Source organism: Dunckerocampus dactyliophorus, chromosome 13, assembly GCF_027744805.1.
Source record: "Dunckerocampus dactyliophorus isolate RoL2022-P2 chromosome 13, RoL_Ddac_1.1, whole genome shotgun sequence".
Taxonomy (NCBI): Eukaryota; Metazoa; Chordata; class Actinopteri; order Syngnathiformes; family Syngnathidae; genus Dunckerocampus; species Dunckerocampus dactyliophorus.
In genome coordinates this window covers 4,047,361-4,069,258 of record NC_072831.1, presented here as the reverse complement: position 1 = coordinate 4,069,258, position 21,898 = coordinate 4,047,361, and the positions used below count along the sequence as shown (strand labels likewise).

The 21,898-nt window shown below is 46.8% G+C and overlaps 21 non-coding genes across 21 annotated transcripts; 10 read left to right on the top strand and 11 right to left on the bottom strand.

The window, feature by feature from the left end:
- Positions 1 to 641: 641 nt before the first annotated feature.
- Positions 642 to 715, bottom strand: trnat-cgu (transfer RNA threonine (anticodon CGU)). Its single transcript has one exon. It is a non-coding gene; the product is annotated as a tRNA-Thr (tRNA).
- A 181-nt stretch (positions 716 to 896) lies between these two features.
- Positions 897 to 968, top strand: trnap-cgg (transfer RNA proline (anticodon CGG)). The gene has a single exon. It is a non-coding gene; the product is annotated as a tRNA-Pro (tRNA).
- A 1,951-nt stretch (positions 969 to 2,919) lies between these two features.
- On the bottom strand, positions 2,920 to 2,993 carry trnat-cgu (transfer RNA threonine (anticodon CGU)). The gene has a single exon. It is a non-coding gene; the product is annotated as a tRNA-Thr (tRNA).
- A 181-nt stretch (positions 2,994 to 3,174) lies between these two features.
- Positions 3,175 to 3,246, top strand: trnap-agg (transfer RNA proline (anticodon AGG)). Its single transcript has one exon. It is a non-coding gene; the product is annotated as a tRNA-Pro (tRNA).
- Positions 3,247 to 5,171: 1,925 nt separating this feature from the next.
- Positions 5,172 to 5,245, bottom strand: trnat-cgu (transfer RNA threonine (anticodon CGU)). The gene has a single exon. It is a non-coding gene; the product is annotated as a tRNA-Thr (tRNA).
- Positions 5,246 to 5,426: 181 nt separating this feature from the next.
- trnap-agg (transfer RNA proline (anticodon AGG)) lies at positions 5,427 to 5,498 on the top strand. The gene has a single exon. It is a non-coding gene; the product is annotated as a tRNA-Pro (tRNA).
- Positions 5,499 to 7,423: 1,925 nt separating this feature from the next.
- Positions 7,424 to 7,497, bottom strand: trnat-cgu (transfer RNA threonine (anticodon CGU)). The gene has a single exon. It is a non-coding gene; the product is annotated as a tRNA-Thr (tRNA).
- Positions 7,498 to 7,678: 181 nt separating this feature from the next.
- Positions 7,679 to 7,750, top strand: trnap-cgg (transfer RNA proline (anticodon CGG)). Its single transcript has one exon. It is a non-coding gene; the product is annotated as a tRNA-Pro (tRNA).
- A 1,951-nt stretch (positions 7,751 to 9,701) lies between these two features.
- Positions 9,702 to 9,775, bottom strand: trnat-cgu (transfer RNA threonine (anticodon CGU)). The gene has a single exon. It is a non-coding gene; the product is annotated as a tRNA-Thr (tRNA).
- Positions 9,776 to 9,956: 181 nt separating this feature from the next.
- Positions 9,957 to 10,028, top strand: trnap-cgg (transfer RNA proline (anticodon CGG)). The gene has a single exon. It is a non-coding gene; the product is annotated as a tRNA-Pro (tRNA).
- A 1,951-nt stretch (positions 10,029 to 11,979) lies between these two features.
- On the bottom strand, positions 11,980 to 12,053 carry trnat-cgu (transfer RNA threonine (anticodon CGU)). Its single transcript has one exon. It is a non-coding gene; the product is annotated as a tRNA-Thr (tRNA).
- A 181-nt stretch (positions 12,054 to 12,234) lies between these two features.
- Positions 12,235 to 12,306, top strand: trnap-agg (transfer RNA proline (anticodon AGG)). The gene has a single exon. It is a non-coding gene; the product is annotated as a tRNA-Pro (tRNA).
- Positions 12,307 to 14,231: 1,925 nt separating this feature from the next.
- trnat-cgu (transfer RNA threonine (anticodon CGU)) lies at positions 14,232 to 14,305 on the bottom strand. The gene has a single exon. It is a non-coding gene; the product is annotated as a tRNA-Thr (tRNA).
- Positions 14,306 to 14,486: 181 nt separating this feature from the next.
- On the top strand, positions 14,487 to 14,558 carry trnap-agg (transfer RNA proline (anticodon AGG)). Its single transcript has one exon. It is a non-coding gene; the product is annotated as a tRNA-Pro (tRNA).
- Positions 14,559 to 16,463: 1,905 nt separating this feature from the next.
- On the bottom strand, positions 16,464 to 16,537 carry trnat-cgu (transfer RNA threonine (anticodon CGU)). The gene has a single exon. It is a non-coding gene; the product is annotated as a tRNA-Thr (tRNA).
- Positions 16,538 to 16,718: 181 nt separating this feature from the next.
- On the top strand, positions 16,719 to 16,790 carry trnap-agg (transfer RNA proline (anticodon AGG)). The gene has a single exon. It is a non-coding gene; the product is annotated as a tRNA-Pro (tRNA).
- Positions 16,791 to 18,722: 1,932 nt separating this feature from the next.
- trnat-cgu (transfer RNA threonine (anticodon CGU)) lies at positions 18,723 to 18,796 on the bottom strand. Its single transcript has one exon. It is a non-coding gene; the product is annotated as a tRNA-Thr (tRNA).
- Positions 18,797 to 18,977: 181 nt separating this feature from the next.
- trnap-agg (transfer RNA proline (anticodon AGG)) lies at positions 18,978 to 19,049 on the top strand. Its single transcript has one exon. It is a non-coding gene; the product is annotated as a tRNA-Pro (tRNA).
- A 1,386-nt stretch (positions 19,050 to 20,435) lies between these two features.
- trnaf-gaa (transfer RNA phenylalanine (anticodon GAA)) lies at positions 20,436 to 20,508 on the bottom strand. The gene has a single exon. It is a non-coding gene; the product is annotated as a tRNA-Phe (tRNA).
- A 466-nt stretch (positions 20,509 to 20,974) lies between these two features.
- trnat-cgu (transfer RNA threonine (anticodon CGU)) lies at positions 20,975 to 21,048 on the bottom strand. The gene has a single exon. It is a non-coding gene; the product is annotated as a tRNA-Thr (tRNA).
- A 181-nt stretch (positions 21,049 to 21,229) lies between these two features.
- On the top strand, positions 21,230 to 21,301 carry trnap-agg (transfer RNA proline (anticodon AGG)). The gene has a single exon. It is a non-coding gene; the product is annotated as a tRNA-Pro (tRNA).
- Positions 21,302 to 21,898: the final 597 nt, after the last annotated feature.

Below are 21,898 nucleotides of genomic sequence, written 5' to 3'. Positions count from 1 at the left end.
TCGCTGGATTTTCAGAACGAAATCTGTGTCACTCATTAACCAGAGACACGTTCAGCAAGGCTTTTTAAATGATCTGGCAAGGCAAGAACAACATTTCAACTGTGCTGAAACCCGGGATTGAACCAGGGACCTTTAGATCTTCAGTCTAACGCTCTCCCAACTGAGCTACTTCAGCTGCAACACAGCATTTCCGCTTTTCCAGTCAGGCCTCAGTTCTTCAAATGTAACCAGGCTGGGCGGGTTGCCCTTGTCTTTTGCCGGCTAAAAGGAGGTCTTCGCAGATGAATCTCAGAGCCTATCACTGGTCACCTGAACAGGGACTGCTCGTCTGACTGTGGAACTTTTGTCCAGAAGACATTTGGCTTGTCCAAGTGGGCACTTCAAATGTAAGTGGAGCTTAGAGGTGGCAATTTCAGGACAGGCGCTTCTTTCTCCATCCACATCTTCTCAGTCCAAGGCGAGCTCACATAATCTGCCTCGACTAAGCCGGAAGTCGGTAGGTCGGTCGTGTCCAAATTGATCAGGGTATTATTGCCTTCAGAAATGATGGGATTTTCTTCAACGCAACAAGGATTCTCATAGAAAAACATGGTTTGAAATGTTTCAAAAGTAGCCGTGAAGAAGCCATGGAAACAGCCTAAAGGCACTGCTGGGATTTGAACCCAGAATCTCCTGTTTACGAGACAGGCACTTTGACCGACTCAGCCACAGCGCCCGCAAAGCTGCAGAATTTGCACCTAAATTACTCTTTGCCCTTAAAAACAATAACAAACGTCAAAACCACGACGACGCAATTTACCAATGCAATCGCATCATGTCAATTTTGGTACCAAGGGAATCCTGTCGTTTTGGCCGAAATGCTCAGCAACAAACAGCCGCCCTCTCAAGCTACCAAGGGCTTGTTGGTCTAGTGGTATGATTCTCGCTTCGGGTGCGAGAGGTCCCAGGTTCAACTCCTGGACAAGCCCTCCGTCTGTATAGGCTGACTTTTGACTTGATTATAACCTTTTAACGTAATTTCCCTAAAAAACGATCAAATAATGGAATGCTGTCAACTTTATCGTAGTCTGACACTGTGTACTTGGGGATCAGACAATGTCAGACACTTGCTATCGCCGGTTCCATGGTGTAATGGTTAGCACTCTGGACTCTGAATCCAGTGATCCAAGTTCAAGTCTTGGTGGGACCGACTTCTGCGTTTTGGACGGTCACCTCCTTTTACGTTAAGTGTGTGTGATTAGGGTTTTTTTTATTTGAGGATTTGAGTTGAAATACATATCTATAAATACCATATCAGTGGTTTCCCAAGATCAGGATGAGTTCCCAGAATGACGGTAAGGTCCGTGACAGCTGATGTCATACATCAGCTGGCAATATATGCATGTGAGGTAGACACTTCGGTTGTGTGTGGGGCGACACAAGTCTTTTCAGTTCCTCTGTCGAGTCAAGAAGGACACAGCACTGTACTGAAATCTGGGACCTTTAGATCTTCAGTCTGACGCTCTCCCAGCTATTTCAGCTGTGGAACGGGTTTTCGGCTTTTCCAGGTCAGGGCTCAGCCTGTCAAATGTAAGAAGGGGCACCAGTCCCGTTCCTGGTGCCCCTGTGTTTTGGGGGCAAAAAGGAGGCTTTGGCAAATGAACTTCAGAGCCTATCACTGGTCACCTGAACAGGGGCTTGAATCCTGGACACTCAGATCAAAAGTCGAATGTGTCAGTGACTGGCTCAACCTTTGTCTTATCTGACCATAAAATCTTTTACCCAGAAGGTGTTTGGCTAGTCCGTGTGGGCAGTGTCCAACCTAAGCCTGTCTTATAGGTGGCAATTTCGGGAGTGGGGCTGCTTTCTCTCTGTCATGAGCATGTCCATGGCGAAGCCAGAAATCCAGCCACTTGTATGCCAGAAAATTTCAGTCACGTGACTTTTTAATGTCAAAGAGCGGCCTGGATAGCTCAGCTGGTAGAGCATCAGACTTTTAATCTGAGGGTCCAGGGTTCAAGTCCCTGTTCAGGCGGTGAATGATAGGCTGCTTCACCTACATGCAAAGCCTGCCTCTTTGGTCCTGATTTGGAACACATTGTCAATAGTCTGAGCCCAGCTATTGTCCAAATTGACAAGGCCTTTGTCCTGAGCATTGTAGCACACAAGACCAGTTCCAGAAAAAATGGGATTTTCGTCAAACATGGAAACAACCGAGCCACTGTTGGGCTTTCAAATATCACCTTGGCGTCATCAACTTGTGCCATTGTAGTGTTTGGATCGTAAGCTCCCCGAACGTTCGCTGGATTTTCAGAACGAAATCTGTGTCACTCATTAACCAGAGACACGTTCAGCAAGGCTTTTTAAATGATCTGGCAAGGCAAGAACAACATTTCAACTGTGCTGAAACCCGGGATTGAACCAGGGACCTTTAGATCTTCAGTCTAACGCTCTCCCAACTGAGCTACTTCAGCTGCAACACAGCATTTCCGCTTTTCCAGTCAGGCCTCAGTTCTTCAAATGTAACCAGGCTGGGCGGGTTGCCCTTGTCTTTTGCCGGCTAAAAGGAGGTCTTCGCAGATGAATCTCAGAGCCTATCACTGGTCACCTGAACAGGGACTGCTCGTCTGACTGTGGAACTTTTGTCCAGAAGACATTTGGCTTGTCCAAGTGGGCACTTCAAATGTAAGTGGAGCTTAGAGGTGGCAATTTCAGGACAGGCGCTTCTTTCTCCATCCACATCTTCTCAGTCCAAGGCGAGCTCACATAATCTGCCTCGACTAAGCCGGAAGTCGGTAGGTCGGTCGTGTCCAAATTGATCAGGGTATTATTGCCTTCAGAAATGATGGGATTTTCTTCAACGCAACAAGGATTCTCATAGAAAAACATGGTTTGAAATGTTTCAAAAGTAGCCGTGAAGAAGCCATGGAAACAGCCTAAAGGCACTGCTGGGATTTGAACCCAGAATCTCCTGTTTACGAGACAGGCACTTTGACCGACTCAGCCACAGCGCCCGCAAAGCTGCAGAATTTGCACCTAAATTACTCTTTGCCCTTAAAAACAATAACAAACGTCAAAACCACGACGACGCAATTTACCAATGCAATCGCATCATGTCAATTTTGGTACCAAGGGAATCCTGTCGTTTCGGCCGAAATTCTCAGCAACAAACAGCCGCCCTCTCAAGCTACCAAGGGCTTGTTGGTCTAGTGGTATGATTCTCGCTTAGGGTGCGAGAGGTCCCAGGTTCAACTCCTGGACAAGCCCTCCGTCTGTATAGGCTGACTTTTGACTTGATTATAACCTTTTAACGTAATTTCCCTAAAAAACGATCAAATAATGGAATGCTGTCAACTTTATCGTAGTCTGACACTGTGTACTTGGGGATCAGACAATGTCAGACACTTGCTATCGCCGGTTCCATGGTGTAATGGTTAGCACTCTGGACTCTGAATCCAGTGATCCAAGTTCAAGTCTTGGTGGGACCGACTTCTGCGTTTTGGACGGTCACCTCCTTTTACGTTAAGTGTGTGTGATTAGGGTTTTTTTTATTTGAGGATTTGAGTTGAAATACATATCTATAAATACCATATCAGTGGTTTCCCAAGATCAGGATGAGTTCCCAGAATGACGGTAAGGTCCGTGACAGCTGATGTCATACATCAGCTGGCAATATATGCATGTGAGGTAGACACTTCGGTTGTGTGTGGGGCGACACAAGTCTTTTCAGTTCCTCTGTCGAGTCAAGAAGGACACAGCACTGTACTGAAATCTGGGACCTTTAGATCTTCAGTCTGACGCTCTCCCAGCTATTTCAGCTGTGGAACGGGTTTTCGGCTTTTCCAGGTCAGGGCTCAGCCTGTCAAATGTAAGAAGGGGCACCAGTCCCGTTCCTGGTGCCCCTGTGTTTTGGGGGCAAAAAGGAGGCTTTGGCAAATGAACTTCAGAGCCTATCACTGGTCACCTGAACAGGGGCTTGAATCCTGGACACTCAGATCAAAAGTCGAATGTGTCAGTGACTGGCTCAACCTTTGTCTTATCTGACCATAAAATCTTTTACCCAGAAGGTGTTTGGCTAGTCCGTGTGGGCAGTGTCCAACCTAAGCCTGTCTTATAGGTGGCAATTTCGGGAGCATGTCCATGGCGAAGCCAGAAATCCAGCCACTTGTATGCCAGAAAATTTCAGTCACGTGACTTTTTAATGTCAAAGAGCGGCCTGGATAGCTCAGCTGGTAGAGCATCAGACTTTTAATCTGAGGGTCCAGGGTTCAAGTCCCTGTTCAGGCGGTGAATGATCGGCTGCTTCACCTACATGCAAAGCCTGCCTCTTTGGTCCTGATTTGGAACACATTGTCAATAGTCTGAGCCCAGCTATTGTCCAAATTGACAAGGCCTTTGTCCTGAGCATTGTAGCACACAAGACCAGTTCCAGAAAAAATGGGATTTTCGTCAAACATGGAAACAACCGAGCCACTGTTGGGCTTTCAAATATCACCTTGGCGTCATCAACTTGTGCCATTGTAGTGTTTGGATCGTAAGCTCCCCGAACGTTCGCTGGATTTTCAGAACGAAATCTGTGTCACTCATTAACCAGAGACACGTTCAGCAAGGCTTTTTAAATGATCTGGCAAGGCAAGAACAACATTTCAACTGTGCTGAAACCCGGGATTGAACCAGGGACCTTTAGATCTTCAGTCTAACGCTCTCCCAACTGAGCTACTTCAGCTGCAACACAGCATTTCCGCTTTTCCAGTCAGGCCTCAGTTCTTCAAATGTAACCCGGCTGGGCGGGTTGCCCTTGTCTTTTGCCGGCTAAAAGGAGGTCTTCGCAGATGAATCTCAGAGCCTATCACTGGTCACCTGAACAGGGACTGCTCGTCTGACTGTGGAACTTTTGTCCAGAAGACATTTGGCTTGTCCAAGTGGGCACTTCAAATGTAAGTGGAGCTTAGAGGTGGCAATTTCAGGACAGGCGCTTCTTTCTCCATCCACATCTTCTCAGTCCAAGGCGAGCTCACATAATCTGCCTCGACTAAGCCGGAAGTCGGTAGGTCGGTCGTGTCCAAATTGATCAGGGTATTATTGCCTTCAGAAATGATGGGATTTTCTTCAACGCAACAAGGATTCTCATAGAAAAACATGGTTTGAAATGTTTCAAAAGTAGCCGTGAAGAAGCCATGGAAACAGCCTAAAGGCACTGCTGGGATTTGAACCCAGAATCTCCTGTTTACGAGACAGGCACTTTGACCGACTCAGCCACAGCGCCCGCAAAGCTGCAGAATTTGCACCTAAATTACTCTTTGCCCTTAAAAACAATAACAAACGTCAAAACCACGACGACGCAATTTACCAATGCAATCGCATCATGTCAATTTTGGTACCAAGGGAATCCTGTCGTTTCGGCCGAAATTCTCAGCAACAAACAGCCGCCCTCTCAAGCTACCAAGGGCTTGTTGGTCTAGTGGTATGATTCTCGCTTAGGGTGCGAGAGGTCCCAGGTTCAACTCCTGGACAAGCCCTCCGTCTGTATAGGCTGACTTTTGACTTGATTATAACCTTTTAACGTAATTTCCCTAAAAAACGATCAAATAATGGAATGCTGTCAACTTTATCGTAGTCTGACACTGTGTACTTGGGGATCAGACAATGTCAGACACTTGCTATCGCCGGTTCCATGGTGTAATGGTTAGCACTCTGGACTCTGAATCCAGTGATCCAAGTTCAAGTCTTGGTGGGACCGACTTCTGCGTTTTGGACGGTCACCTCCTTTTACGTTAAGTGTGTGTGATTAGGGTTTTTTTTATTTGAGGATTTGAGTTGAAATACATATCTATAAATACCATATCAGTGGTTTCCCAAGATCAGGATGAGTTCCCAGAATGACGGTAAGGTCCGTGACAGCTGATGTCATACATCAGCTGGCAATATATGCATGTGAGGTAGACACTTCGGTTGTGTGTGGGGCGACACAAGTCTTTTCAGTTCCTCTGTCGAGTCAAGAAGGACACAGCACTGTACTGAAATCTGGGACCTTTAGATCTTCAGTCTGACGCTCTCCCAGCTATTTCAGCTGTGGAACGGGTTTTCGGCTTTTCCAGGTCAGGGCTCAGCCTGTCAAATGTAAGAAGGGGCACCAGTCCCGTTCCTGGTGCCCCTGTGTTTTGGGGGCAAAAAGGAGGCTTTGGCAAATGAACTTCAGAGCCTATCACTGGTCACCTGAACAGGGGCTTGAATCCTGGACACTCAGATCAAAAGTCGAATGTGTCAGTGACTGGCTCAACCTTTGTCTTATCTGACCATAAAATCTTTTACCCAGAAGGTGTTTGGCTAGTCCGTGTGGGCAGTGTCCAACCTAAGCCTGTCTTATAGGTGGCAATTTCGGGAGCATGTCCATGGCGAAGCCAGAAATCCAGCCACTTGTATGCCAGAAAATTTCAGTCACGTGACTTTTTAATGTCAAAGAGCGGCCTGGATAGCTCAGCTGGTAGAGCATCAGACTTTTAATCTGAGGGTCCAGGGTTCAAGTCCCTGTTCAGGCGGTGAATGATAGGCTGCTTCACCTACATGCAAAGCCTGCCTCTTTGGTCCTGATTTGGAACACATTGTCAATAGTCTGAGCCCAGCTATTGTCCAAATTGACAAGGCCTTTGTCCTGAGCATTGTAGCACACAAGACCAGTTCCAGAAAAAATGGGATTTTCGTCAAACATGGAAACAACCGAGCCACTGTTGGGCTTTCAAATATCACCTTGGCGTCATCAACTTGTGCCATTGTAGTGTTTGGATCGTAAGCTCCCCGAACGTTCGCTGGATTTTCAGAACGAAATCTGTGTCACTCATTAACCAGAGACACGTTCAGCAAGGCTTTTTAAATGATCTGGCAAGGCTAGAACAACATTTCAACTGTGCTGAAACCCGGGATTGAACCAGGGACCTTTAGATCTTCAGTCTAACGCTCTCCCAACTGAGCTACTTCAGCTGCAACACAGCATTTCCGCTTTTCCAGTCAGGCCTCAGTTCTTCAAATGTAACCAGGCTGGGCGGGTTGCCCTTGTCTTTTGCCGGCTAAAAGGAGGTCTTCGCAGATGAATCTCAGAGCCTATCACTGGTCACCTGAACAGGGACTGCTCGTCTGACTGTGGAACTTTTGTCCAGAAGACATTTTGCTTGTCCAAGTGGGCACTTCAAATGTAAGTGGAGCTTAGAGGTGGCAATTTCAGGACAGGAGCTTCTTTCTCCATCCACATCTTCTCAGTCCAAGGCGAGCTCACATAATCTGCCTCGACTAAGCCGGAAGTCGGTAGGTCGGTCGTGTCCAAATTGATCAGGGTATTATTGCCTTCAGAAATGATGGGATTTTCTTCAACGCAACAAGGATTCTCATAGAAAAACATGGTTTGAAATGTTTCAAAAGTAGCCGTGAAGAAGCCATGGAAACAGCCTAAAGGCACTGCTGGGATTTGAACCCAGAATCTCCTGTTTACGAGACAGGCACTTTGACCGACTCAGCCACAGCGCCCGCAAAGCTGCAGAATTTGCACCTAAATTACTCTTTGCCCTTAAAAACAATAACAAACGTCAAAACCACGACGACGCAATTTACCAATGCAATCGCATCATGTCAATTTTGGTACCAAGGGAATCCTGTCGTTTTGGCCGAAATGCTCAGCAACAAACAGCCGCCCTCTCAAGCTACCAAGGGCTTGTTGGTCTAGTGGTATGATTCTCGCTTCGGGTGCGAGAGGTCCCAGGTTCAACTCCTGGACAAGCCCTCCGTCTGTATAGGCTGACTTTTGACTTGATTATAACCTTTTAACGTAATTTCCCTAAAAAACGATCAAATAATGGAATGCTGTCAACTTTATCGTAGTCTGACACTGTGTACTTGGGGATCAGACAATGTCAGACACTTGCTATCGCCGGTTCCATGGTGTAATGGTTAGCACTCTGGACTCTGAATCCAGTGATCCAAGTTCAAGTCTTGGTGGGACCGACTTCTGCGTTTTGGACGGTCACCTCCTTTTACGTTAAGTGTGTGTGATTAGGGTTTTTTTTATTTGAGGATTTGAGTTGAAATACATATCTATAAATACCATATCAGTGGTTTCCCAAGATCAGGATGAGTTCCCAGAATGACGGTAAGGTCCGTGACAGCTGATGTCATACATCAGCTGGCAATATATGCATGTGAGGTAGACACTTCGGTTGTGTGTGGGGCGACACAAGTCTTTTCAGTTCCTCTGTCGAGTCAAGAAGGACACAGCACTGTACTGAAATCTGGGACCTTTAGATCTTCAGTCTGACGCTCTCCCAGCTATTTCAGCTGTGGAACGGGTTTTCGGCTTTTCCAGGTCAGGGCTCAGCCTGTCAAATGTAAGAAGGGGCACCAGTCCCGTTCCTGGTGCCCCTGTGTTTTGGGGGCAAAAAGGAGGCTTTGGCAAATGAACTTCAGAGCCTATCACTGGTCACCTGAACAGGGGCTTGAATCCTGGACACTCAGATCAAAAGTCGAATGTGTCAGTGACTGGCTCAACCTTTGTCTTATCTGACCATAAAATCTTTTACCCAGAAGGTGTTTGGCTAGTCCGTGTGGGCAGTGTCCAACCTAAGCCTGTCTTATAGGTGGCAATTTCGGGAGTGGGGCTGCTTTCTCTCTGTCATGAGCATGTCCATGGCGAAGCCAGAAATCCAGCCACTTGTATGCCAGAAAATTTCAGTCACGTGACTTTTTAATGTCAAAGAGCGGCCTGGATAGCTCAGCTGGTAGAGCATCAGACTTTTAATCTGAGGGTCCAGGGTTCAAGTCCCTGTTCAGGCGGTGAATGATAGGCTGCTTCACCTACATGCAAAGCCTGCCTCTTTGGTCCTGATTTGGAACACATTGTCAATAGTCTGAGCCCAGCTATTGTCCAAATTGACAAGGCCTTTGTCCTGAGCATTGTAGCACACAAGACCAGTTCCAGAAAAAATGGGATTTTCGTCAAACATGGAAACAACCGAGCCACTGTTGGGCTTTCAAATATCACCTTGGCGTCATCAACTTGTGCCATTGTAGTGTTTGGATCGTAAGCTCCCCGAACGTTCGCTGGATTTTCAGAACGAAATCTGTGTCACTCATTAACCAGAGACACGTTCAGCAAGGCTTTTTAAATGATCTGGCAAGGCAAGAACAACATTTCAACTGTGCTGAAACCCGGGATTGAACCAGGGACCTTTAGATCTTCAGTCTAACGCTCTCCCAACTGAGCTACTTCAGCTGCAACACAGCATTTCCGCTTTTCCAGTCAGGCCTCAGTTCTTCAAATGTAACCAGGCTGGGCGGGTTGCCCTTGTCTTTTGCCGGCTAAAAGGAGGTCTTCGCAGATGAATCTCAGAGCCTATCACTGGTCACCTGAACAGGGACTGCTCGTCTGACTGTGGAACTTTTGTCCAGAAGACATTTGGCTTGTCCAAGTGGGCACTTCAAATGTAAGTGGAGCTTAGAGGTGGCAATTTCAGGACAGGCGCTTCTTTCTCCATCCACATCTTCTCAGTCCAAGGCGAGCTCACATAATCTGCCTCGACTAAGCCGGAAGTCGGTAGGTCGGTCGTGTCCAAATTGATCAGGGTATTATTGCCTTCAGAAATGATGGGATTTTCTTCAACGCAACAAGGATTCTCATAGAAAAACATGGTTTGAAATGTTTCAAAAGTAGCCGTGAAGAAGCCATGGAAACAGCCTAAAGGCACTGCTGGGATTTGAACCCAGAATCTCCTGTTTACGAGACAGGCACTTTGACCGACTCAGCCACAGCGCCCGCAAAGCTGCAGAATTTGCACCTAAATTACTCTTTGCCCTTAAAAACAATAACAAACGTCAAAACCACGACGACGCAATTTACCAATGCAATCGCATCATGTCAATTTTGGTACCAAGGGAATCCTGTCGTTTTGGCCGAAATGCTCAGCAACAAACAGCCGCCCTCTCAAGCTACCAAGGGCTTGTTGGTCTAGTGGTATGATTCTCGCTTCGGGTGCGAGAGGTCCCAGGTTCAACTCCTGGACAAGCCCTCCGTCTGTATAGGCTGACTTTTGACTTGATTATAACCTTTTAACGTAATTTCCCTAAAAAACGATCAAATAATGGAATGCTGTCAACTTTATCGTAGTCTGACACTGTGTACTTGGGGATCAGACAATGTCAGACACTTGCTATCGCCGGTTCCATGGTGTAATGGTTAGCACTCTGGACTCTGAATCCAGTGATCCAAGTTCAAGTCTTGGTGGGACCGACTTCTGCGTTTTGGACGGTCACCTCCTTTTACGTTAAGTGTGTGTGATTAGGGTTTTTTTTATTTGAGGATTTGAGTTGAAATACATATCTATAAATACCATATCAGTGGTTTCCCAAGATCAGGATGAGTTCCCAGAATGACGGTAAGGTCCGTGACAGCTGATGTCATACATCAGCTGGCAATATATGCATGTGAGGTAGACACTTCGGTTGTGTGTGGGGCGACACAAGTCTTTTCAGTTCCTCTGTCGAGTCAAGAAGGACACAGCACTGTACTGAAATCTGGGACCTTTAGATCTTCAGTCTGACGCTCTCCCAGCTATTTCAGCTGTGGAACGGGTTTTCGGCTTTTCCAGGTCAGGGCTCAGCCTGTCAAATGTAAGAAGGGGCACCAGTCCCGTTCCTGGTGCCCCTGTGTTTTGGGGGCAAAAAGGAGGCTTTGGCAAATGAACTTCAGAGCCTATCACTGGTCACCTGAACAGGGGCTTGAATCCTGGACACTCAGATCAAAAGTCGAATGTGTCAGTGACTGGCTCAACCTTTGTCTTATCTGACCATAAAATCTTTTACCCAGAAGGTGTTTGGCTAGTCCGTGTGGGCAGTGTCCAACCTAAGCCTGTCTTATAGGTGGCAATTTCGGGAGTGGGGCTGCTTTCTCTCTGTCATGAGCATGTCCATGGCGAAGCCAGAAATCCAGCCACTTGTATGCCAGAAAATTTCAGTCACGTGACTTTTTAATGTCAAAGAGCGGCCTGGATAGCTCAGCTGGTAGAGCATCAGACTTTTAATCTGAGGGTCCAGGGTTCAAGTCCCTGTTCAGGCGGTGAATGATAGGCTGCTTCACCTACATGCAAAGCCTGCCTCTTTGGTCCTGATTTGGAACACATTGTCAATAGTCTGAGCCCAGCTATTGTCCAAATTGACAAGGCCTTTGTCCTGAGCATTGTAGCACACAAGACCAGTTCCAGAAAAAATGGGATTTTCGTCAAACATGGAAACAACCGAGCCACTGTTGGGCTTTCAAATATCACCTTGGCGTCATCAACTTGTGCCATTGTAGTGTTTGGATCGTAAGCTCCCCGAACGTTCGCTGGATTTTCAGAACGAAATCTGTGTCACTCATTAACCAGAGACACGTTCAGCAAGGCTTTTTAAATGATCTGGCAAGGCAAGAACAACATTTCAACTGTGCTGAAACCCGGGATTGAACCAGGGACCTTTAGATCTTCAGTCTAACGCTCTCCCAACTGAGCTACTTCAGCTGCAACACAGCATTTCCGCTTTTCCAGTCAGGCCTCAGTTCTTCAAATGTAACCAGGCTGGGCGGGTTGCCCTTGTCTTTTGCCGGCTAAAAGGAGGTCTTCGCAGATGAATCTCAGAGCCTATCACTGGTCACCTGAACAGGGACTGCTCGTCTGACTGTGGAACTTTTGTCCAGAAGACATTTGGCTTGTCCAAGTGGGCACTTCAAATGTAAGTGGAGCTTAGAGGTGGCAATTTCAGGACAGGCGCTTCTTTCTCCATCCACATCTTCTCAGTCCAAGGCGAGCTCACATAATCTGCCTCGACTAAGCCGGAAGTCGGTAGGTCGGTCGTGTCCAAATTGATCAGGGTATTATTGCCTTCAGAAATGATGGGATTTTCTTCAACGCAACAAGGATTCTCATAGAAAAACATGGTTTGAAATGTTTCAAAAGTAGCCGTGAAGAAGCCATGGAAACAGCCTAAAGGCACTGCTGGGATTTGAACCCAGAATCTCCTGTTTACGAGACAGGCACTTTGACCGACTCAGCCACAGCGCCCGCAAAGCTGCAGAATTTGCACCTAAATTACTCTTTGCCCTTAAAAACAATAACAAACGTCAAAACCACGACGACGCAATTTACCAATGCAATCGCATCATGTCAATTTTGGTACCAAGGGAATCCTGTCGTTTCGGCCGAAATTCTCAGCAACAAACAGCCGCCCTCTCAAGCTACCAAGGGCTTGTTGGTCTAGTGGTATGATTCTCGCTTAGGGTGCGAGAGGTCCCAGGTTCAACTCCTGGACAAGCCCTCCGTCTGTATAGGCTGACTTTTGACTTGATTATAACCTTTTAACGTAATTTCCCTAAAAAACGATCAAATAATGGAATGCTGTCAACTTTATCGTAGTCTGACACTGTGTACTTGGGGATCAGACAATGTCAGACACTTGCTATCGCCGGTTCCATGGTGTAATGGTTAGCACTCTGGACTCTGAATCCAGTGATCCAAGTTCAAGTCTTGGTGGGACCGACTTCTGCGTTTTGGACGGTCACCTCCTTTTACGTTAAGTGTGTGTGATTAGGGTTTTTTTTATTTGAGGATTTGAGTTGAAATACATATCTATAAATACCATATCAGTGGTTTCCCAAGATCAGGATGAGTTCCCAGAATGACGGTAAGGTCCGTGACAGCTGATGTCATACATCAGCTGGCAATATATGCATGTGAGGTAGACACTTCGGTTGTGTGTGGGGCGACACAAGTCTTTTCAGTTCCTCTGTCGAGTCAAGAAGGACACAGCACTGTACTGAAATCTGGGACCTTTAGATCTTCAGTCTGACGCTCTCCCAGCTATTTCAGCTGTGGAACGGGTTTTCGGCTTTTCCAGGTCAGGGCTCAGCCTGTCAAATGTAAGAAGGGGCACCAGTCCCGTTCCTGGTGCCCCTGTGTTTTGGGGGCAAAAAGGAGGCTTTGGCAAATGAACTTCAGAGCCTATCACTGGTCACCTGAACAGGGGCTTGAATCCTGGACACTCAGATCAAAAGTCGAATGTGTCAGTGACTGGCTCAACCTTTGTCTTATCTGACCATAAAATCTTTTACCCAGAAGGTGTTTGGCTAGTCCGTGTGGGCAGTGTCCAACCTAAGCCTGTCTTATAGGTGGCAATTTCGGGAGCATGTCCATGGCGAAGCCAGAAATCCAGCCACTTGTATGCCAGAAAATTTCAGTCACGTGACTTTTTAATGTCAAAGAGCGGCCTGGATAGCTCAGCTGGTAGAGCATCAGACTTTTAATCTGAGGGTCCAGGGTTCAAGTCCCTGTTCAGGCGGTGAATGATAGGCTGCTTCACCTACATGCAAAGCCTGCCTCTTTGGTCCTGATTTGGAACACATTGTCAATAGTCTGAGCCCAGCTATTGTCCAAATTGACAAGGCCTTTGTCCTGAGCATTGTAGCACACAAGACCAGTTCCAGAAAAAATGGGATTTTCGTCAAACATGGAAACAACCGAGCCACTGTTGGGCTTTCAAATATCACCTTGGCGTCATCAACTTGTGCCATTGTAGTGTTTGGATCGTAAGCTCCCCGAACGTTCGCTGGATTTTCAGAACGAAATCTGTGTCACTCATTAACCAGAGACACGTTCAGCAAGGCTTTTTAAATGATCTGGCAAGGCTAGAACAACATTTCAACTGTGCTGAAACCCGGGATTGAACCAGGGACCTTTAGATCTTCAGTCTAACGCTCTCCCAACTGAGCTACTTCAGCTGCAACACAGCATTTCCGCTTTTCCAGTCAGGCCTCAGTTCTTCAAATGTAACCAGGCTGGGCGGGTTGCCCTTGTCTTTTGCCGGCTAAAAGGAGGTCTTCGCAGATGAATCTCAGAGCCTATCACTGGTCACCTGAACAGGGACTGCTCGTCTGACTGTGGAACTTTTGTCCAGAAGACATTTGGCTTGTCCAAGTGGGCACTTCAAATGTAAGTGGAGCTTAGAGGTGGCAATTTCAGGACAGGAGCTTCTTTCTCCATCCACATCTTCTCAGTCCAAGGCGAGCTCACATAATCTGCCTCGACTAAGCCGGAAGTCGGTAGGTCGGTCGTGTCCAAATTGATCAGGGTATTATTGCCTTCAGAAATGATGGGATTTTCTTCAACGCAACAAGGATTCTCATAGAAAAACATGGTTTGAAATGTTTCAAAAGTAGCCGTGAAGAAGCCATGGAAACAGCCTAAAGGCACTGCTGGGATTTGAACCCAGAATCTCCTGTTTACGAGACAGGCACTTTGACCGACTCAGCCACAGCGCCCGCAAAGCTGCAGAATTTGCACCTAAATTACTCTTTGCCCTTAAAAACAATAACAAACGTCAAAACCACGACGACGCAATTTACCAATGCAATCGCATCATGTCAATTTTGGTACCAAGGGAATCCTGTCGTTTCGGCCGAAATTCTCAGCAACAAACAGCCGCCCTCTCAAGCTACCAAGGGCTTGTTGGTCTAGTGGTATGATTCTCGCTTAGGGTGCGAGAGGTCCCAGGTTCAACTCCTGGACAAGCCCTCCGTCTGTATAGGCTGACTTTTGACTTGATTATAACCTTTTAACGTAATTTCCCTAAAAAACGATCAAATAATGGAATGCTGTCAACTTTATCGTAGTCTGACACTGTGTACTTGGGGATCAGACAATGTCAGACACTTGCTATCGCCGGTTCCATGGTGTAATGGTTAGCACTCTGGACTCTGAATCCAGTGATCCAAGTTCAAGTCTTGGTGGGACCGACTTCTGCGTTTTGGACGGTCACCTCCTTTTACGTTAAGTGTGTGTGATTAGGGTTTTTTTTATTTGAGGATTTGAGTTGAAATACATATCTATAAATACCATATCAGTGGTTTCCCAAGATCAGGATGAGTTCCCAGAATGACGGTAAGGTCCGTGACAGCTGATGTCATACATCAGCTGGCAATATATGCATGTGAGGTAGACACTTCGGTTGTGTGTGGGGCGACACAAGTCTTTTCAGTTCCTCTGTCGAGTCAAGAAGGACACAGCACTGTACTGAAATCTGGGACCTTTAGATCTTCAGTCTGACGCTCTCCCAGCTATTTCAGCTGTGGAACGGGTTTTCGGCTTTTCCAGGTCAGGGCTCAGCCTGTCAAATGTAAGAAGGGGCACCAGTCCCGTTCCTGGTGCCCCTGTGTTTTGGGGGCAAAAAGGAGGCTTTGGCAAATGAACTTCAGAGCCTATCACTGGTCACCTGAACAGGGGCTTGAATCCTGGACACTCAGATCAAAAGTCGAATGTGTCAGTGACTGGCTCAACCTTTGTCTTATCTGACCATAAAATCTTTTACCCAGAAGGTGTTTGGCTAGTCCGTGTGGGCAGTGTCCAACCTAAGCCTGTCTTATAGGTGGCAATTTCGGGAGCATGTCCATGGCGAAGCCAGAAATCCAGCCACTTGTATGCCAGAAAATTTCAGTCACGTGACTTTTTAATGTCAAAGAGCGGCCTGGATAGCTCAGCTGGTAGAGCATCAGACTTTTAATCTGAGGGTCCAGGGTTCAAGTCCCTGTTCAGGCGGTGAATGATAGGCTGCTTCACCTACATGCAAAGCTGGTCCTGATTTGGAACACATTGTCAATAGTCTGAGCCCAGCTATTGTCCAAATTGACAAGGCCTTTGTCCTGAGCATTGTAGCACACAAGACCAGTTCCAGAAAAAATGGGATTTTCGTCAAACATGGAAACAACCGAGCCACTGTTGGGCTTTCAAATATCACCTTGGCGTCATCAACTTGTGTTTGGATCGTAAGCTCCCCGAACGTTCGCTGGATTTTCAGAACGAAATCTGTGTCACTCATTAACCAGAGACACGTTCAGCAAGGCTTTTTAAATGATCTGGCAAGGCAAGAACAACATTTCAACTGTGCTGAAACCCGGGATTGAACCAGGGACCTTTAGATCTTCAGTCTAACGCTCTCCCAACTGAGCTACTTCAGCTGCAACACAGCATTTCCGCTTTTCCAGTCAGGCCTCAGTTCTTCAAATGTAACCAGGCTGGGCGGGTTGCCCTTGTCTTTTGCCGGCTAAAAGGAGGTCTTCGCAGATGAATCTCAGAGCCTATCACTGGTCACCTGAACAGGGACTGCTCGTCTGACTGTGGAACTTTTGTCCAGAAGGCATTTTGCTTGTCCAAGTGGGCACTTCAAATGTAAGTGGAGCTTAGAGGTGGCAATTTCAGGACAGGAGCTTCTTTCTCCATCCACATCTTCTCAGTCCAAGGCGAGCTCACATATTCTGCCTCGACTAAGCCGGAAGTCGGTAGGTCGGTCGTGTCCAAATTGACCAGGGTATTATTGCCTTCAGAAATGATGGGATTTTCTTCAACGCAACAAGGATTCTCATAGGAATACATGGTTTGAAATGTTTCAAAAGTAGCCGTGAAGGAGCCATGGAAACAGCCTAAAGGCACTGCTGGGATTTGAACCCAGAATCTCCTGTTTACGAGACAGGCACTTTGACCGACTCAGCCACAGCGCCCGCAAAGCTGCAGAATTTGCACCTAAATTACTCTTTGCCCTTAAAAACAATAACAAACGTCAAAACCACGACGACGCAATTTACCAATGCAATCGCATCATGTCAATTTTGGTACCAAGGGAATCCTGTCGTTTCGGCCGAAATTCTCAGCAACAAACAGCCGCTCTCTCAAGCTACCAAGGGCTTGTTGGTCTAGTGGTATGATTCTCGCTTAGGGTGCGAGAGGTCCCAGGTTCAACTCCTGGACAAGCCCTCCGTCTGTATAGGCTGACTTTTGACTTTTGACTTGATTATAACCTTTTAACGTAATTTCCCTAAAAAACGATCAAATAATGGAATGCTGTCAACTTTATCGTAGTCTGACACTGTGTACTTGGGGATCAGACAATGTCAGACACTTGCTATCGCCGGTTCCATGGTGTAATGGTTAGCACTCTGGACTCTGAATCCAGTGATCCAAGTTCAAGTCTTGGTGGGACCGACTTCTGCGTTTTGGACGGTCACCTCCTTTTACGTTAAGTGTGTGTGATTAGGGTTTTTTTTATTTGAGGATTTGAGTTGAAATACATATCTATAAATACCATATCAGTGGTTTCCCAAGATCAGGATGAGTTCCCAGAATGACGGTAAGGTCCGTGACAGCTGATGTCATACATCAGCTGGCAATATATGCATGTGAGGTAGACACTTCGGTTGTGTGTGGGGCGACACAAGTCTTTTCAGTTCCTCTGTCGAGTCAAGAAGGACACAGCACTGTACTGAAATCTGGGACCTTTAGATCTTGAGTCTGACGCTCTCCCAGCTATTTCAGCTGTGGAACGGGTTTTCGGCTTTTCCAGGTCAGGGCTCAGCCTGTCAAATGTAAGAAGGGGCACCAGTCCCGTTCCTGGTGCCCCTGTGTTTTGGGGGCAAAAAGGAGGCTTTGGCAAATGAACTTCAGAGCCTATCACTGGTCACCTGAACAGGGGCTTGAATCCTGGACACTCAGATCAAAAGTCGAATGTGTCAGTGACTGGCTCAACCTTTGTCTTATCTGACCATAAAATCTTTTACCCAGAAGGTGTTTGGCTAGTCCGTGTGGGCAGTGTCCAACCTAAGCCTGTCTTATAGGTGGCAATTTCGGGAGCATGTCCATGGCGAAGCCAGAAATCCAGCCACTTGTATGCCAGAAAATTTCAGTCACGTGACTTTTTAATGTCAAAGAGCGGCCTGGATAGCTCAGCTGGTAGAGCATCAGACTTTTAATCTGAGGGTCCAGGGTTCAAGTCCCTGTTCAGGCGGTGAATGATAGGCTGCTTCACCTACATGCAAAGCCTGCCTCTTTGGTCCTGATTTGGAACACATTGTCAATAGTCTGAGCCCAGCTATTGTCCAAATTGACAAGGCCTTTGTCCTGAGCATTGTAGCACACAAGACCAGTTCCAGAAAAAATGGGATTTTCGTCAAACATGGAAACAACCGAGCCACTGTTGGGCTTTCAAATATCACCTTGGCGTCATCAACTTGTGCCATTGTAGTGTTTGGATCGTAAGCTCCCCGAACGTTCGCTGGATTTTCAGAACGAAATCTGTGTCACTCATTAACCAGAGACACGTTCAGCAAGGCTTTTTAAATGATCTGGCAAGGCAAGAACAACATTTCAACTGTGCTGAAACCCGGGATTGAACCAGGGACCTTTAGATCTTCAGTCTAACGCTCTCCCAACTGAGCTACTTCAGCTGCAACACAGCATTTCCGCTTTTCCAGTCAGGCCTCAGTTCTTCAAATGTAACCAGGCTGGGCGGGTTGCCCTTGTCTTTTGCCGGCTAAAAGGAGGTCTTCGCAGATGAATCTCAGAGCCTATCACTGGTCACCTGAACAGGGACTGCTCGTCTGACTGTGGAACTTTTGTCCAGAAGACATTTGGCTTGTCCAAGTGGGCACTTCAAATGTAAGTGGAGCTTAGAGGTGGCAATTTCAGGACAGGAGCTTCTTTCTCCATCCACATCTTCTCAGTCCAAGGCGAGCTCACATAATCTGCCTCGACTAAGCCGGAAGTCGGTAGGTCGGTCGTGTCCAAATTGATCAGGGTATTATTGCCTTCAGAAATGATGGGATTTTCTTCAACGCAACAAGGATTCTCATAGAAAAACATGGTTTGAAATGTTTCAAAAGTAGCCGTGAAGAAGCCATGGAAACAGCCTAAAGGCACTGCTGGGATTTGAACCCAGAATCTCCTGTTTACGAGACAGGCACTTTGACCGACTCAGCCACAGCGCCCGCAAAGCTGCAGAATTTGCACCTAAATTACTCTTTGCCCTTAAAAACAATAACAAACGTCAAAACCACGACGACGCAATTTACCAATGCAATCGCATCATGTCAATTTTGGTACCAAGGGAATCCTGTCGTTTCGGCCGAAATTCTCAGCAACAAACAGCCGCCCTCTCAAGCTACCAAGGGCTTGTTGGTCTAGTGGTATGATTCTCGCTTAGGGTGCGAGAGGTCCCAGGTTCAACTCCTGGACAAGCCCTCCGTCTGTATAGGCTGACTTTTGACTTGATTATAACCTTTTAACGTAATTTCCCTAAAAAACGATCAAATAATGGAATGCTGTCAACTTTATCGTAGTCTGACACTGTGTACTTGGGGATCAGACAATGTCAGACACTTGCTATCGCCGGTTCCATGGTGTAATGGTTAGCACTCTGGACTCTGAATCCAGTGATCCAAGTTCAAGTCTTGGTGGGACCGACTTCTGCGTTTTGGACGGTCACCTCCTTTTACGTTAAGTGTGTGTGATTAGGGTTTTTTTTATTTGAGGATTTGAGTTGAAATACATATCTATAAATACCATATCAGTGGTTTCCCAAGATCAGGATGAGTTCCCAGAATGACGGTAAGGTCCGTGACAGCTGATGTCATACATCAGCTGGCAATATATGCATGTGAGGTAGACACTTCGGTTGTGTGTGGGGCGACACAAGTCTTTTCAGTTCCTCTGTCGAGTCAAGAAGGACACAGCACTGTACTGAAATCTGGGACCTTTAGATCTTCAGTCTGACGCTCTCCCAGCTATTTCAGCTGTGGAACGGGTTTTCGGCTTTTCCAGGTCAGGGCTCAGCCTGTCAAATGTAAGAAGGGGCACCAGTCCCGTTCCTGGTGCCCCTGTGTTTTGGGGGCAAAAAGGAGGCTTTGGCAAATGAACTTCAGAGCCTATCACTGGTCACCTGAACAGGGGCTTGAATCCTGGACACTCAGATCAAAAGTCGAATGTGTCAGTGACTGGCTCAACCTTTGTCTTATCTGACCATAAAATCTTTTACCCAGAAGGTGTTTGGCTAGTCCGTGTGGGCAGTGTCCAACCTAAGCCTGTCTTATAGGTGGCAATTTCGGGAGCATGTCCATGGCGAAGCCAGAAATCCAGCCACTTGTATGCCAGAAAATTTCAGTCACGTGACTTTTTAATGTCAAAGAGCGGCCTGGATAGCTCAGCTGGTAGAGCATCAGACTTTTAATCTGAGGGTCCAGGGTTCAAGTCCCTGTTCAGGCGGTGAATGATAGGCTGCTTCACCTACATGCAAAGCCTGCCTCTTTGGTCCTGATTTGGAACACATTGTCAATAGTCTGAGCCCAGCTATTGTCCAAATTGACAAGGCCTTTGTCCTGAGCATTGTAGCACACAAGACCAGTTCCAGAAAAAATGGGATTTTCGTCAAACATGGAAACAACCGAGCCACTGTTGGGCTTTCAAATATCACCTTGGCGTCATCAACTTGTGCCATTGTAGTGTTTGGATCGTAAGCTCCCCGAACGTTCGCTGGATTTTCAGAACGAAATCTGTGTCACTCATTAACCAGAGACACGTTCAGCAAGGCTTTTTAAATGATCTGGCAAGGCAAGAACAACATTTCAACTGTGCTGAAACCCGGGATTGAACCAGGGACCTTTAGATCTTCAGTCTAACGCTCTCCCAACTGAGCTATTTCAGCTGCAACACACCATTTCCGCTTTTCCAGTCAGGCCTCAGTTCTTCAAATGTAACCAGGCTGGGCGGGTTGCCCTTGTCTTTTGCCGGCTAAAAGGAGGTCTTCGCAGATGAATCTCAGAGCCTATCACTGGTCACCTGAACAGGGACTGCTCGTCTGACTGTGGAACTTTTGTCCAGAAGACATTTGGCTTGTCCAAGTGGGCACTTCAAATGTAAGTGGAGCTTAGAGGTGGCAATTTCAGGACAGGAGCTTCTTTCTCCATCCACATCTTCTCAGTCCAAGGCGAGCTCACATAATCTGCCTCGACTAAGCCGGAAGTCGGTAGGTCGGTCGTGTCCAAATTGATCAGGGTATTATTGCCTTCAGAAATGATGGGATTTTCTTCAACGCAACAAGGATTCTCATAGAAAAACATGGTTTGAAATGTTTCAAAAGTAGCCGTGAAGAAGCCATGGAAACAGCCTAAAGGCACTGCTGGGATTTGAACCCAGAATCTCCTGTTTACGAGACAGGCACTTTGACCGACTCAGCCACAGCGCCCGCAAAGCTGCAGAATTTGCACCTAAATTACTCTTTGCCCTTAAAAACAATAACAAACGTCAAAACCACGACGACGCAATTTACCAATGCAATCGCATCATGTCAATTTTGGTACCAAGGGAATCCTGTCGTTTCGGCCGAAATTCTCAGCAACAAACAGCCGCCCTCTCAAGCTACCAAGGGCTTGTTGGTCTAGTGGTATGATTCTCGCTTAGGGTGCGAGAGGTCCCAGGTTCAACTCCTGGACAAGCCCTCCGTCTGTATAGGCTGACTTTTGACTTGATTATAACCTTTTAACGTAATTTCCCTAAAAAACGATCAAATAATCTAATGCTGTCAACTTTATCGTAGTCTGACACTGTGTACTTGGGGATCAGACAATGTCAGACACTTGCTATCGCCGGTTCCATGGTGTAATGGTTAGCACTCTGGACTCTGAATCCAGTGATCCAAGTTCAAGTCTTGGTGGGACCGACTTCTGCGTTTTGGACGGTCACCTCCTTTTACGTTAAGTGTGTGTGATTAGGGTTTTTTTATTTGAGGATTTGAGTTGAAATACATATCTATAAATACCATATCAGTGGTTTCCCAAGATCAGGATGAGTTCCCAGAATGACGGTAAGGTCCGTGACAGCTGATGTCATACATCAGCTGGCAATATATGCATGTGAGGTAGACACTTCGGTTGTGTGTGGGGCGACACAAGTCTTTTCAGTTCCTCTGTCGAGTCAAGAAGGACACAGCACTGTACTGAAATCTGGGACCTTTAGATCTTCAGTCTGACGCTCTCCCAGCTATTTCAGCTGTGGAACGGGTTTTCGGCTTTTCCAGGTCAGGGCTCAGCCTGTCA